The sequence below is a fragment of the Eucalyptus grandis genome, chromosome 4 (genome assembly GCF_016545825.1).
Source record: "Eucalyptus grandis isolate ANBG69807.140 chromosome 4, ASM1654582v1, whole genome shotgun sequence".
Classification (NCBI taxonomy): domain Eukaryota; kingdom Viridiplantae; phylum Streptophyta; class Magnoliopsida; order Myrtales; family Myrtaceae; genus Eucalyptus; species Eucalyptus grandis.
The window spans coordinates 7,549,616-7,561,975 of record NC_052615.1 but is presented as its reverse complement, the minus strand read 5'-3'; the positions used below and the strand labels follow the sequence as shown (position 1 = coordinate 7,561,975).

At 37.8% G+C, this 12,360-nt stretch overlaps 1 long non-coding RNA gene and 1 other non-coding gene across 2 annotated transcripts; one reads left to right on the top strand and one right to left on the bottom strand.

Moving 5' to 3' along the window:
* The first annotated feature begins 6,876 nt into the window (after positions 1 to 6,876).
* Positions 6,877 to 7,885, top strand: LOC120292847. Its single transcript, XR_005550463.1, has 2 exons — positions 6,877 to 6,945; positions 7,738 to 7,885. It is a non-coding gene; the product is annotated as an uncharacterized LOC120292847 (long non-coding RNA).
* A 2,796-nt stretch (positions 7,886 to 10,681) lies between these two features.
* LOC104440843 lies at positions 10,682 to 11,292 on the bottom strand. The gene is made up of 3 exons (XR_005550421.1): positions 11,200 to 11,292; positions 11,050 to 11,118; positions 10,682 to 10,932 (listed from the first exon to the last, which is right to left on the bottom strand). It is a non-coding gene; the product is annotated as an uncharacterized LOC104440843 (transcript).
* Between the last annotated feature and the right edge of the window lie 1,068 nt (positions 11,293 to 12,360).

Genomic DNA, 12,360 nt, shown 5'->3' with positions numbered 1-12,360 from the left:
AGAGAGAGAAAGAAAGAATAAAATAAGAGGGAAAAGGGGGAATGGTCAGCGTGGGAAGGGGGAGTTCGCACGAAGGGGAGGGGAGAGGAGAGAAGAGAGAGAAAAAGAAAGGGAGAGAAAGAAAAAGATAAACTTATAATACTTTTCTTATTTTATTTCCATTTCTCTTTCCCATTCTAATTTCTTTTTAATCTTCAATTTTCCTCCGATAATTTCTTTATTGAAATTTCGGACTTGTCAATAATTTGACGAACGATGAGACAGGATCCCAAAAATGAATTGTGACACGCTCGAATATTCGATTCCCAAAATCGAGTTCAATTTCCTGGTTATAATCGATCAAACGTGATTTTAGTCCAATCCAACCAATTAGGTAGCTTTTAGAGATTTTACCGCGTATACATCCCTTAACGGCTTCACCCAATAGGATAGTTAACTCGTGAGTGATCAGCTCAGAGAAAAAAGACCATAGGCACGTTGACGAAATGCCCATTTCACTTTATTGAAACGAGGTTGAATTTCAGGATGTCACAATTTTTAAACAATTTCTGAGCCAAACAACGAGCGTTGGACCTGCCTCTCTCATCCGCCTTGTCTTTGGGGTCTTCATAGTAGAATGGCCTTTCAGAAGGGGAAAAAAGAAGAAGAAAATAACCAAACTGATGGAATCTACCAATTATGGTCGGGGCCCACCCCCAATGTGGCCTTGATTCTACACTTAGTAGTTATTATAATCCTTACGTTGATGTTTATTTTGAATGCAACTTGCGAAAATCTTAAAGGCTACATTTGGTAGTTGAAATAAAATTTAGGACAAGATAGATTTATCCTATTTTGTTTTTTTTACCTGCTCTCAAGATAAGATAAAGTTGGATATAAGTGGAACATGATATGAACAAAATTATCCAACATGAAAGATAATATAAAAGTGGATAGGATTTCTAATATCTATTATATAAATTTTTTTCTTTAATAACAAGCTTCTTAAATTAATAAAATTAAAATAATATTTGAATTTTAATATATAAAATTGAAAATAAAAAAAAATTCCATTTTTATGTATTCATATTTTTATTAATATATTCAAATTTATTTCAATCTTCTAATATGAATTCAATATATAAATATATATTAATTTTATATATATAGTACATATTTTAGGTAAATTAGTAGAGTTTATTATTTAATAAAATTTATTAGCAAATGATGGAAGGTGAAAAAAGAAATAAAAAGAAAATAATAAAAAGAGAGAAAAATAACAAAAAATAACCAAATAAAAATGAAGTCAACAAAAGCGTTGTGTGACATTCTTACCATCTCCATTTATGGTTCATTTACATGATATGTCATTTATACCCAACATTTAACATGATATGATGTTAATTAATCTGCATTTATTACTGCGATTTATCAAATAGTGGATAAAATATACCAAAGTCCTTGGATTTCATATCCTATTATATCCACTTCTATCCAGTCTAGAATTCTAGTTAACCAAACGTAGCCAAAGAGCTTTTGAGAATAGTCATCCAAGAAAGTTGAGAACGAGAGAAATCTCCTTACTTGTTGATTGATTCATGTGGGTTATTTAGGATTGGGAAGCACTTGAGTGTGAGCTTTGAGCAATTGTACTCCTCTTCATCTAGATTACAGTGGAACCATATCATCGGTTTTTTCTCATGGATTAGGCACACCATCATACTACGAAAATCCCCATTTTTTTAGGTTTGAAATCTAGAATCTATTTCTTTCTCAAATTATTCTGTCTGCTTACGGTTCCCCGCTATTCATAACGAATTGTATCATAGCCTATGGCCATTGTTGGTGACTGCTCTGGGAGTTTGTCTTTCTGCGATTATGGCTATAATTTCAAGAAAATTTGAGTTGGAGAAATTCACAAGCAGAATTATTGTTAGCTCAGGTGCATTAAGATGCGGGAGCTGCTTGAGATACAATGCTTGGATTTAGCGTTGGAGGGAGATGATGAATTCCCTAGAGCATGAACTCGGAAGGAAAAGCTGATATCTTGAAAAAGACTCGGAAAATTATCCTCTTGAACTTGGAGGATGACGTTTTGGTTGAAGTGCAAAGAAGAAGAGTGCAATTGTAGTTTGGGCAAAACTTGAAGAGTTGTATATGTTGAAATTGCTCTCGAAGCTTGATCCAACTTTTCTTTACATACTAGATGGGGAATGCTGATTCATGATCGCCGGGTTGAATTTAATAAAGTCATAAATGATCAAACGAATGTGAATAAGGTATTGATCAATACCAGGCTATGAATCTACGATGCTGCTTTGTTCTTTACCCAATGCTTACGGGCACTTTCCTAATTCGTTGATGAAAGGGAGTGAGACCATATCTGTGGAGGAAGTGAAGTCTGCACTTTTCTCGAAAGTATGGTAGAAGAAGTTGGAGGGCAATTATTAAAAAAGTGGCATTAGAGGGTTTGATGGTCAAAGGTAGGAGCTTTAAGGGAGGTTCTAGCAACATATGTAAATATAGATCAAAATCTAGAATGAGGAGAAAGCCTTTTCTAGATTTTACAACTAGGAATGGTACCTTCCAAGGAACTACCTAGAGATAGACAAAGTAGGATTATTTCAATAATTTATGATCAAATAAGTAATAACTTGACAAATCCATTTACTAAGGGATTCTCAAGAAGGTTAATTAGGGGTACTGCCAAATGAATGGTCCCTAGACCAATTGAGTACTTGTTGAACTCATTTCTCTCTATGGTTTTGGTGCATATCATGGAGGTATATTTGTCCAAAACATGGCAACAACAAAAGTGTGAACAAATTATACCTTAAGGACAATGATCGTTATTACGCATCAAAGATTTATCACTATTGCTCTATCTTAATAAGTAATCAAATTTCCCTAACAACTATAGATATGGGGAAGGGGAGAAAGAGCCCCTGTGGTAAGTAGAGGTGAGCGGTTCTCTATTCCGTACAAGTTTCACTTAGAATTTGAAACCTACTCACGAAAATAGGTTCCTTATTTTTTGAAACTTAAAACCTATCTTGCATATTCTAGAACCTAGAACCTATCATATCACAGATTCCAAAGTAGGTTTTAGGGTTATCCAAATTCCACCTGTATTTTTAATTGAACGATTGTAATGAATTATCATTATATGACTACCACTTACTGTTACAATTCATTAATCATAACTTATTTTTAGACACAAAAAAATATAAGACATTTGCAAAGTAAAAGTCTCAGTCATAAAATGGAAGTTTAGATGAGTGGTTCCATATTATACACTTAAAAGCCATGGAATATTGTAAGATTGCACGAAGATATAGATTAAGAAAAACACAAAAACTTATTCCAAGTTTTAAGTTATAGGCTCTAGGTTCCAAGTTCCATTAACCTAGAACTTTTGCGCCAATTTTTGTCACCTGAAATCTACTATGCATATCTCCAAATGTGGAACTAGATAGGTTTTCATTAGTTCGGTTCTCAGGTTCCATGTTCTATCCTACAACCATGCCCATCCGTAATGGTAAGTCTAGACATAGACAAATGTCCATCAACCCTCATCGTGGTTGGGTGGCACCATCACCAAGGCTGTACCATACCGTCCTTCACCTATCCACACTCGGTTTGATTTTGGGTATTTTTTTTTTGTCCTTCATTCCACATCATAAATTAGTTGGGAGAGTTTGCTAATGTGGCGATGATGTGAAATGCCCGTGCATTGATTTTGTTTTGACATGATTTGCGATTTTCGTTAATATATTTAACGGAATGACTAGCTACCCACGAATTTATGAATCAAGGATTCGATTTAGGAAAAAAAAAAATTTGAAGACTCAATTGCATATGTTGTAAATTTCAAGAGCCACAATCGAAAGCCATACATTTAATCAAACACAAACTGTATTCTGTTTTCATGAATTCCAACACAACCATTATCTCGGGCCAAAAACCTGCAACCTATGTCCGCTCTCCATCATAAGTTATGTCAGCATACATTTCCCTGTTAAATGTGTTTGAATAAAGTCGGTGGATTGTTACGAGTGAAACAAAAGTATGTCGCCTGTGATAACCCAATAGGGTACAATTTCGGCCTCTCGTATGGTAATTTGAACCGTGACAAGGATTAAATGCGAAGAAAATGTTAGGTTTAATAAAAATGAATTGCAAAATTAATTTACCAAAGAATATTTTAAATTGTAAGCCACTCTTTAAATAAGCGGGCCTTAAACAACCAATGACAATATGACACATCATTTAATAAATTAATTTTTCAGTCCTAGTAAATCCAGCATTTATCCAGTGAGAATAGGGTCATCATTCCTTTAACTGATCATGTTTGATAGCATGAAAGAAGAGGAATAGATATCAAATTATGAAATGAACCGTCATGTAAGCTTATTTTCATGAAGGAGGCAGGTGAAAAAGAATGATGGTCAATGGAAATGAATGAGTAAAATAACACACACGGTAACTCTACAAACAGACAAACGATTAAGGTTTCTATTTAGAGAAGAAAATTTGACGTGATGATATATGACTTCTTATATATCTATATGTGTACTAGTTTTATAATAGTTTATACATTTAAAATTACGAATCATATTTTCAGCCCCAAAGTGGTACTAAATGCTAGAATTAGAGATTTGTCACTATTTCCTTTCCTTCATTTCTTTATTCAGATTTCTTTTATTAACTTTTTTGTGTTATTCCTATAATCAAACGGTTCAAATTCTTTCATACTAGGTATTCTAGGATAGCAAGAACTAGAATTTTGTGCTAGTAGTTGGCACATATATTATATTAATTAAGTTGTGCCAACAATGACTTGAACTTTCAATATGGACGGAGATTAATCATCAAAGCTTCAAGCCTCAACAAGATACGGCTCCTAATAAATGTCTACAACAGTGAACCGACATGATTTATTAGTAACACATTGGAAGAGGGCATTGCCATCACACGAGGAGACCTTAATAAGGAATCCAATCAATCCAATGCCCTTTGTTAACAGCCACATAAATCTCATTGTTGGCCTGTTTGTCAGAAAGCTTCTTTAGGAAGTTGACCCAACATAGAAAAAGCAAGATCAAGTGTTAAAAAAGAGGGATATGTACAGTACAAGTCCTAAAACTTGTCAACAAAGTGCAATTGAGTCCTAAAAGTTACAAAAAGTGCAATCAAGTCCTAAAAGTTGTCAACTTGGTTCAATTCAGTCCTTCCGTTAACACCGTTAGTTTATATTAACGGAAATTGCTGATTTGGCTTATTTTAATATTTTCTCTCTCCTACGTGGCAATTAGGGCAAGAAAAATTGTACACGTAAGCGAAACGACGTCGTTTTGTGGGTATTGCCATTCTCAAAACGACGACGTCTCCCCTTCGTTTTTTTTCACGACGTCTCCTCCTCCGTTTCTCTGTTTCTCCGTTTCTTTACGACATCTCTTCGATTCTTCCTCTCTCGAATCAACGAACCCTAAGCCCTAAATCTCGCAGATCTCTTCCCTCTTCCCCTCTCGAATCAACGCAACCCTAAGCCCGAAATCTCGACGCAGATCTCTTCCCTTCTTCCCGTCTCGAATCAACGCAACCCTAAGCCCTAAATCTCGACGTAGATCACCGGTGCCTTGCGAGTTGCAGTTTTTCATCAAACGCTGGTGCGAGTACGCGCGACACTCGTCCCACGAGAGCCTTGGCGGTGGATCGAGCGGCGCCGACGGTGGAGGCGAGTGGATCGAGCGGCGCCGACGGTGGAGGCGAGTGGATCGAGCGGCGCCGACGGTGGAGGCGAGGTGAATTTGTTTGCACCGCTCGCTTACTCTGTGCTTGACAGGCTAAAGTCTCTGGACCGGTTGACTCAGAGGACCCTGATTTCAAATTGAGCAAATATGATTATTTTGGCCACGGTGAGATACTGAGTTTCTTCTCTCATGTGTATTGGGGATTGTGATTACCGGAGCCGAGTCGCGAGGAGGTCGTCCCGGAGGCGTGGGTCGAGGATCACGATTCCTTGGACGAGGCTAAGCGGAGCTCTCCTAATTACCGAGTGACAGGTAATTTCTGGATGAATCGTGCGTGCATGTGTGTGTGGAGAATGATTGATTGCACTTGCGCGATGCGCGTCCTCCGTTTGCGTAAATTCTTTTGCTGCTTCTTGCTGGTGTATCCGCAGGCTAGTTGTGGGACTTTGTGTTGTTATGATACCTCTACAATGGAACAGTAGCTCGCTGATTTTGTTGTTAGATTAAATCGATACGTTAATCTCATCGAAGTGTTGTGGTGTCCTTCAATTCTAATATGCATCACTGTATTTGTGATTTGTCCATTAATGTAACTGATAATATAGTGTTTGATCATTTCTTTCAAGACTATGGCTGAAGTTATCTACAACTTCACTAATTATAGAATTTGTTCTAGACAACGACATCTTGAAACTTCAAGTTTTTTTTGGGGGGGGGTGATGTGCGTATCTTCATCTCTGCATCTATATTTACTTGATTAGATAGGGACATGAGAATAATGTTTTTTTCAGACTAAGATAGCAGGGGATATGGTATGATGTGGGTTTAAAATGTATTACATATATGTGTCCTCTTGAAACTGGTCAACACTAGCTTTAGAAAGCCAGATTTGGCTTCCTGAACTGTCTATTTTGGTTGCGCTAATGATCGTCTTCATTTAATCATTTCAGGGACAATAATAGCGGTTCATGTTGCTGATATAATTGCTTTGTCAAAGGTGACTGATTGTTTCCTCTTCGTGTTTCTCTTGTAGTTCTATTCCGGTTGCTATAGTTCATGACAATGGTGCTTTGATTTTGAGCGGCAGCTTACTTGCTTAATGCTACCATAGGAGCACTGCCGTTTGCTCCAACCTAAGTCAATATGGAGATCGGACGACATAGATGAAACGTGCAGTCTTGTTGAGCGTATACTACACCCGGAACCCATTGAAGTATGTTTCAAATAGTTGCGTAGAGGTCGCTTTTTAAGCCTCATTTTTGTGCTAAATTAGGCATGGATTTCCTCTCACGCTTGAATGTTCCACTCGTTTATGGTGCAAATAGGCACGTTTAAATTGAACTTCTTTACATCACATTGTTCAGTACTTATTCACTGGAATCATCATCATGGCTGATAAATGTATATGACTGTTACACAGTACCTGCTTAGTGGTGTCACATGACTATGAATGTTTTCAAAGAACTGTAACTTAACAGAAATCAGTTAAAGATTAGATGGCCTAATGATATATTGCCTCAACAACCAGTTCTGTCAAGAATTATCCTCTTTTGGAATTATCTATGGATATAACATTTTCCTGTTCTTCCCCATTTTTTTATGCTTGTTGCTGTCCCATAATCCTTTAAGTTGAATCTATAGATATAGTTCCTTTTCACTGTCGATGACGATACCAAATGATTTGTCTCATTGGCCATTGCTTACATATTCTTATGTGATGGAATCCAATGCACTGCTTGATATGCTTTTTGTTGCTTGATGATGTTAAGGAAAGAAGATTTCTAGTTTCCATGAACTTATTTTCATGTGCATGTTATTCTTGGAAACAAGATTTATATCGTATGGCCATATATTTGTCTTAGAGGTCTCTAGCTACTGTGTACAATTTTGCGACACATGCTAAGATTAAATGTAGGACAACAGACATGTGGTCTTTATCTGTGAATAAGTTGTCATTACATGTTTGTTTTGAAGGTTAACATGCCTTTATTCTCCTATGGTGTAGGTTTTGCTAGTTTGCAACTGTGATATGCTTTTTTAATATGTCGACAAGAAGAATGAGGGCAACAACTTCTAAATCAAGTGGTGTAACTCCTAATGAGGTCGAATCAGAGTTAACCTGCTATTGTGGTCTTCGATCACCACTTCTTATTGCAAAAACAAAGAAAAACGCAGGAAGAAGGTTTTATGGATGTGCTAAGTCTGATGGTCCAGGTTGCTGCAATTTCTTCATGTGGGTTGACCCAAATATACCGGATCAAGCAAGGGACATGATAGTCGAACTGCTTGAAAGAAATCAAGCACTATCGGAGTCAAGCCAATGCAGATGCAACGACGATTATGTAAGCTCACTGATAGCTAAAATGAAGGCGCAAAAGGCGAAAAATGGACTTTTAAAGGAAGAGCTTGCACGAGTGAAGAAAGGGAAGATGCTCTATCAATTGGGATTTTTTCTATGCATGTGTTATATCATTATGGGGATTATATTTAATGTGAAAGCCAATGAGAAGTTTCTAAGTCTTCCATAGTACCTTGTTTCTAAGTTTGTATTTAATTACTTTATCCTGATTCTCTTTTGCCCTATAAAATTAGGAAACTCATGTTGCGTGAAAATGTAAACAATTTCGTGTGTTCTTTCAAAGTGAATGCTATTTGGATGATGATTTTTAAATGTTCCGTATTACGGTTGATACTCCTAGCGCTTGGTACTCCTCACGGAATATTTCGCTCGCATAAGCCTGTTACGGAATCACGAAATACATATATCAGAATGGTAGCAAAATTCGTGGAACAGAACAACAAGGGATAGCATGTATCGGTCCGCCACAATTCCCCAGCAAATCGACGTCAAGGCTCTGCCGAACAGGAATGAACAACCTTCCAGATTTCGAGGAGTTTGTTAGTGAAAAGTATAGTCAAAATCAAACCAGGTTGTCTGCAATGAACAGAGATAAGCAACGGAATAATCTCACCTACCCAACCGGCGTAAAACCCGATGTCTTCCTCTCTTGTAGCGGGACTTTTAATCGAGTTTAACCATCCCACGCGACGGCATGCCAATGGCTATCTTTGATGCTTCAAAGTCAGATAAAACAATGTTCACTTTGCTCATACTTGTTTCATTTGCAACAAATGCAAAAAAAATTAGGACTAATTTGACGGAGAATAACAATCTGGACCCTCGAGAGACAATATTTGGGAAAACAGATCCCAAACCATACTGTTTAGGACACAATAACTCTAGTGTAGACAGAACAGATATATATACATCATACTTGAGTAAAAATGTAAGAACTTACCATGAAGTAAAGGAACGGGTACAGAGATGATATTGGCAGCGCTGGAAAGAGAACAGACAAGACACCGGTCAGTGACATCATAAGTCTAATTAGCTATTATGTATGTGAATATGGTACATCATTTCGAATTGGCAAATAACTTCTGATTACAGAGCGAATCAACGTCATAACTATTTGATATTTTACAATCCGCTAAATGGACTAATATTGCCAGAGAATTAAATCATCCGGGTTTACGCTCCATCACTATGCAATATCGACATCGGCTTAACCTCACATCGAGCACTGAATTATTCCAAACAATTAACTTTGAAATATCATGTAAATTCGCGTAGTCCTAATGTCCAGTCGCTCGGTAAGTTCAATGAACCAGAAAAAAATTTATATCCAAAAGTTGACAGAAAGCTTATGAACAACACTAGTGCCATGTATTAGCCACTCATGCAATTCGCACAATTCATACATTATGAGAATTAGATATTCTATCGTTCGATTATATTAAATAAGTGTCTCGAGAGTACTTATTAATGACCCTTAAGATCGTGAAGGGGCATTCTGTATTATGTGCTTAATGTGTAAAATTATGTGTAATGCATGAGAGTGGGACCTTGATAAACCATCACGTCACAACTGGAGATAGGAAATTAGAAATTTATTTGACGGACTTTGTGGAGAGAGAGAGAGAGAGAGAGAGAGAGAGAGAGAGTCACGTCTCTCCATCTAGCATCACTCACGAGCCCGTGGGGAGAAGGAGAAGGGCCATTTAGTACCACGTGGAATCGCACAGGAGAAGACCTGACGACCACGAGGGTGAAGAGGGGGGGCGCGACGACGACGACTACGACAAAAAGATCTTTCGAGGACCACGAGGCCTCCGTCCCCATTGTCCGAACAAGGGGAAGCATCCGAATCCACCCCCATGGCATGCTACCTTATTTTTGACATTATGTAAGTTGTGAATATATATATATATATATATATATATATATATATATGGAGACTGTACTGAGGTGCTCAACAGATATAAAACTCCTATTCAAATAAAGAAACTGAAAAGGAACATGCACGTACCATGGCATGCTGCCTCAGATACACGGATGCAAAACAAAGGTGCTCTTTTCTTAGGCAGATAAATTTGCACATTGCACTACTGCATCCAAGCATCATAAACAGACGGATTCGATATTCTCAAATGTATACAGCAAAAGGGACGAGTCATTAAACACAGTCCCAACACGTTCTTTGATAATTACAAAATCACTAAAATTGATTGCTACAAAACACTACAAACCACAAACCATATAAGAAATTGGCCAGCAAAAACAGCACCCAAGATAATGTTAAAGGAGAATTTCTTGTTGCAACTTTCATGAGACAAGACACATTTAGCAAGCACGTCAATCCAAGTCTACTGTCTCGGGTGGTTGAACTATCTCGGGTGGTCCACCAGGTTCATCATGCGCTTGATTCATAAGTCGTGAGCTTTTAATTGTATATGGTGTGCCTTTTGTGACTCACTTCCAAATAGGCTTTGCGGGAGCAATTGAAGTATGAGATGACTGAGGCTGTGAACTCATTGGCGGTTGTAATGGTGGCTTCGGCTTCGGCTTCGGCTTTATGGCAACATGTTTTTGGGATTGAGTCTGAGAACTTGCCTGGGGGTGCGATGGTGGCTTTGGCTTTACACCGATGTGCTTTCGAGGATAAGTTCTTAATGCTTGAAGCTGCAAACTGTCCTGGAGTTGCAATGGTGGCTTTGACTTCACAACAACATGCTTTTGAAGAGCACTTTCAGATGACTGAGGCTGTGCACTAGCTTGGGGATGCGCTTTTGCCATTGAAGCTCCTAAAACTACTCCTTTGTCCGATTGTTTCGATAATCTTGTATCAGTTGAGACAGGCTACAAAAGAATGGGTATGTTTTTAGTTCAAGGAGACAATCAGTTCCTATTGTAAAGTGTTAAAACATACTCACATTGAGAATTTGAAGGTTGTTTTTAAGAGTTGTGTAAACATACCATTTTCTTTTTCTTGTTCGGTTGTGACTGCCCTTGTATCGTTTCCATTTCAATGGCAGGTCTTTTAAACTGAAAAAAAAAAAAAAAAAAAATCGAATGTGACAATGTAATTACAACACATGAATGCATGGCTGGTGAGGTATTACTCACCGGGATTTTTTGAGGTCTGCTGCTAGCTATTGCATTGGCTTGAGCACGAAAAAATCCTTGTCGTTGATTAACACTAGCTTCAGCAAAAGAATTGGCTTGTCCACTACATCCGCTTACATTAGCAGTAGCCCAACATCCTCTTTCATTTACACTAGACTGAGCTTTAGCATTGGCTGAAGTATCTTGCACTGGTCTAGTGAGTTCTGTACAAGCATTGACTGAAGTATCTTCTGCTGGCACATCGACTTAAGCAAAAGCATTGGCTGAAGTATCTTCAATTGGTGCACTAGCTTCGCAAAAGCATTGGCAAAAGTATCTTTCTACTTGTGCACTAGCTTCTGCAAAAGCATTGGCAGCAAGATCTTCTACTTGTGCACTAGCTTCGCATTCTCAAAAGCAAAAGCATTGGCTGAAGAATTTGTCTGCCCACTATTATCTTGTACAAGTGCACTAGCTTCTGCAGAAGCAATGATGTGGCCTTTGGATCCTCCTTGAGTTGTACTTGCTGTTGCTGTAGCTTTAGCCTGCATATATATACATCATTAGTAAATTGAAATCTTCACATTTATAACTTATAATGCATGAATCTATCACAACATACTTGTCTTTTTTTAGGCCTTGATCCACTGGAATTGGCTTGAGATTGAGCTTCAGGTGCATTTGCATGGGCCTAAAAAGCACATAGTAAGCATTCATGACAAGACAACAGGCTTAGAATCAACAAAATCAATTAGTTAAGAAATACCTTTCTTAGAGGACATCCTTTACAATTATGTCCAACCACATGGCAAGTAGAACAAGTCATTCTCTTACCCTCTTTAGTCATTCTCCTTCCCTTTTACAAGCTCAAGTGGTTGCTTTCTTCTACTCCTTTTGGCCTACCAGGCATCTTTTGATCGGTGGGGGCTGAGGGGCTTCTTTATTAGTTTTGCCCCAAAATTTTTGTCCTCTCACGTAGGCATCATGAATTGATAAGCACTTAAGTATTTGTTCTTGTTATAGCAATCGGCTAGGTAGTCACCGGATCATTTTTCTTGTGGTGTATTGCACATATAGCATGGCAACATGGGATTCCACTAACTTCCCAAGCTCTACAAGAACAAGTATTCAAATTGAAGTCTACAACATATTTGTCACCATTTTCCATAATCTCGTATCCTT